Genomic DNA, 4055 nt, shown 5'->3' on the forward strand with positions numbered 1-4055 from the left:
TATTTTTTTTATAAACTAGTTGATTTGAAGAAACATAGGCATCTTGGAATTATGGGAATTTAGGTGTAGATAATTCTACTATTGATCTCCATACATATTTTGAAGGAAACCACCCGTGGCAAAAATTTTCAAAACGTTCCTAAGAGTGAGTTATGTGCACCAACTCAATCTTATTTGTGGAATGTGTGTGATGTGTGTGTGGTGGTAAAAATGGTCACCTTCATGGTTGTGCTTATATTTCTTATTTTCCACCAATCCCTTACTATGATGGTTCTAACTTTTCTTGTGAAGTTAATAGGAATAAAGAACCTGGGAATGCGGACCTGAAGGAGATCAAGAATATGCTAAAGTGCCTTCTGGAACAAAACAATGAGAAACAATTGCACATAGAAAGGCAAGAGGCAACTATTCGCAAGTTGGAGGCTCAATTGAGTCAAGTGGTTGGAGCTTTTAATGCTCAACAAGCCAATATTGAGGATAGTAGCCAAGAAGAGCATGGATTTGAGGTGTTAATTGGGGAGGTCAGAGTAGAACATCAACAACCTAGCCAACTAGAATTTGAGGATGTCAATGTTGAAGAAGTAATACTAGAGTCAACCAAGGACGTTGAAGATACAAATTTAGTTGACTCTAGTGTGATTGGTGTTGAGGAGGTTAAAAATCTTGAAGTTCATGTATTTGAGCGCGTTGGGCCTCATTCCAAACACTTCTCTACATTATGTTTAGACGGTGAAATGGAAATTCACCATTATGAGCATAAAAAGGAGTCCAAGGAAGAGGTAGATGAGCCTTATATTTTGGATTTCTCAAGGCCGTCTAGGCAAGGTGACACTCCTCGGTCGAGAGCCAACAAGTGCATAAGATTTTATCTAATTTTTGGCTCGCAAGAATTTGTACCGCCCCATGACAGCTTGAATCAAAACTTGGGGTTCAATTCATAAGCTCGAGGTGGAGGCAAAAAAGTGATTCGCGTCGTGCCGCGACGTTAAATCAAGCGCTTGTTGGGAGGCAACCCAGCTTTATTGCTTTCTTTTATTTATTTTTTATTTTTTTTAATTGTATTATTTTTGTAGTGTCAATTTTTTTAATTTTTTTTTAGGAGAATGGAAAGCAAAGGTATTGGAAGGATGTAACAGCAAATCAAATGGTTGGAACTAAGTGTGAGGTACCCGCACGAAGGACCAAGCCTAGGAGAAGTCTGAGTACCCAATGAACTGCTAGTGCTTCGGCCTTTGGCCTACCAGGGAGTTTCTCTTACCCTCTTATGGTTATGCTGTGCATTGGGGACAATGCACAATTTTAAGTGTGGGGTGATGAGATTGTCTGGGTGACTTTTCATGCTACTTAGCTGTATTAGTTTAATTAAATAGTATTTTTTTTTAAAAAGATTGGACTTTTCCCGACGATGGATCTATTTTTATTGAGGGTTTAAGTCTAAAGAAAAAAAAATATTTTCTTTGTAGGTAGTGTAATAATTCCCCCTTGGTTTTTCTTTGTGCCGCGGTTCTTTTCCAAGGGTTTTATTTGAACCGGGTGTAGTTAATTTTTTTTTTGGGAGTAGGAGCCATTGTGTTGTGTTTTGAATTGAAGCAATATCTCTTGACTTGGTTATGCCTTGAGAATAGTGAGTACTTTGGCTGTGACGCTTAGGCTCAGTTTTTGACTCTTGTATAAGTACCTTAAATTGTATGATTTTAAATTTGCTTAACTGCTTTGACTAGAGTGTCTTGATGAATCCAATCCTGAGTGAGTTATGTGCCATGTGTGTGTGAGGTTTGGTGTTATTCTGTGCATTGCATTTGATGCCTAGGACTTGCCCCGTGTGTTTGCAAAGCGAAATAGTAGTTTTATTCAGTTTAGGAAGTGATATAGGCATTTCTTTGTTGAGCCAGATATGTATATTTTACCCGCCTAATGGTTATGTATCGTAGTTAACCTCTTTGAGCCTATAATCATTTTTCTTTGGCAACCACATTACAAGCCTTACCCATTTGTTTAAATTAACCATCTATTTGAACCTTTTTAACCTCTCATAAGCACTTGAATTGTGATGATTTATATAAAAGTTAAAGTGTGGGGTGGTTGGTTTGGCTTTTGAATGGAACTAATTGAATAAGGAGAAAGGTGCACTGTTTTGAAAAAGGAAGAACCACTTGAATTGAAAAAAAATATAGTTGGATTGTTGTGAAAAAAAAAATTCCTTGATAAGTGGTGGCTCTTGACGTAAGTGTGCTTAAAGAAGAATGGGGTAATTTACATTGATGTGAAGGTGGAATTTTGGTTTGACATAAGTATGGGGTTTAAATGTTAAAATGTATGTATTAAAGTGCTTAGGGAGGTGTAGTCACTCTTATATCTAAATATATCCTACCCGTCCCGTAGCCTACATTACAACCAAATAAAGTCCTAGTTGATCCAAGATTGAATGAGCTCGATTAGTGGAGTAGTACACTACGGGCAAGCTTATGGTGCATCTTTTGTGGCATATGAATGTTATTTCTGAGAGTGAGTGAATTCTTTCTATCTTGAGTTCCTAAGTGTTCTTAAATTTTATTGTGTGGAACTACTCTCTTGTGTTGTGTGAGGGCACTTGATTCATGAAGGAAAGGTAATGTCAGTGACCTCTATGTTAGAGTAAGTAGGTGAGTTGTGAATAATGTGTGGTACTTGTGAGTCAAATCTTGAGGTGAAGATGTTACGCTTTTGTGCTTAGTCTATTTTAAATACTCTTGGTGTGATGAGTTAGGAGAATTGTTTAAAAAGGTCGTGTCTATAAAAAAAAGTGTAGTTTGATTGCTCGAGGACGAGCAATGGTTTAAGTGTGGGGTGTTGATGATAGGCTATAATTACGTATTTTAGTCGCTTATTACACTCTAATTTACTGCACTTTAATTGAGTTTGAGCTTTAATCGCTAGTGTTTTGCACTAATTGTGTGTTTTATGCCTTGTAGGAGTGATTTCGAGCTATGTAGATGTTATGGAATGAATTTAAGTGATTTGAGCTTTGAAGTCTGAGTAAAAGCTCAAGGAATTAAGCCGGGATCGTGTTTGGGGGTCAAGTTTGATAGTTAGAGCGAACGAAGACTCGATTAGGTATATTGTGCACTGTCTAGTAAAATGGATATAACTTTTTGCTCAGAACTCCATTTGGGCTCCACAATATATGGTTGGAAAGCTAACTCAAAGGGCTACAACTTTCATGTTTTACGTTTTTCCAAATTCCAAATGGAACAGGGTCAAAAACGCGATTGAAACTGCAACTGCGGACCTAACGCGGCAGAACACTGCTGCAGATTCTGAAGGCCACTCTGGCCGCGGTCCTGGCGTAACCGCGGTAGGACCGCTGCAGGACGAGTAAACTTCAGGGACCAAAGTGCAAAATACGGGATTTTAAGCCCTAAACCCTATATTAAACGAGGGAAGCCGGCCAAGAAAGGAGGGAATGATTTTTGGAAGTGAAAAACATCAGAAGGAAGGGCAAGAGGCAAGGAGGATCATTGGGCATCAATCTTTTATCTTCTTCTTTGTTCTTTTAACTTTGAATATGAATTCTTTTGTGATTTTTGTTATCTTCATGAGTAGCTAACTTTTCTAATCTAAGGTTTTGGTGAAACCCGTTGGGGATGAATTGGTTGTTATAAGTAATATAGATTTGAATTAGTTTGATCTCTATTTGTTCAACTATGTTTTGATTGTGGTTAATTGAAAGGATCCTCAATTAACCGTTCCTATTTATTATGTATCTTCTTGAGAGAGAGTGCATATTTAGGTAGTTGTTTGAACAACATCACTCCCGGAGTATAGGCGAGAGTCATAACCGAGGGTTTAGAGGTTGGATTAGAGATAACGATACCTCGGGTGCGATCTAAGTGAACTGTAATGTGAATCTAGCTAGCGTAGCTTGAGAGAGTGCGTCTAGTAAATTATCATAATTGCTTGAGAGAGATTTATGATAGCTGGAGAGTTCATGATTGATAGAGGCAACTAAGTCAATGCTATAAGAACATACAACCAAGGAAATCAACAACGGGGGAAACCATTACCTAGACCTTTAT

This window comes from Nicotiana attenuata, chromosome 10 (assembly GCF_001879085.1).
Source record: "Nicotiana attenuata strain UT chromosome 10, NIATTr2, whole genome shotgun sequence".
In the NCBI taxonomy this organism is placed as follows: domain Eukaryota; kingdom Viridiplantae; phylum Streptophyta; class Magnoliopsida; order Solanales; family Solanaceae; genus Nicotiana; species Nicotiana attenuata.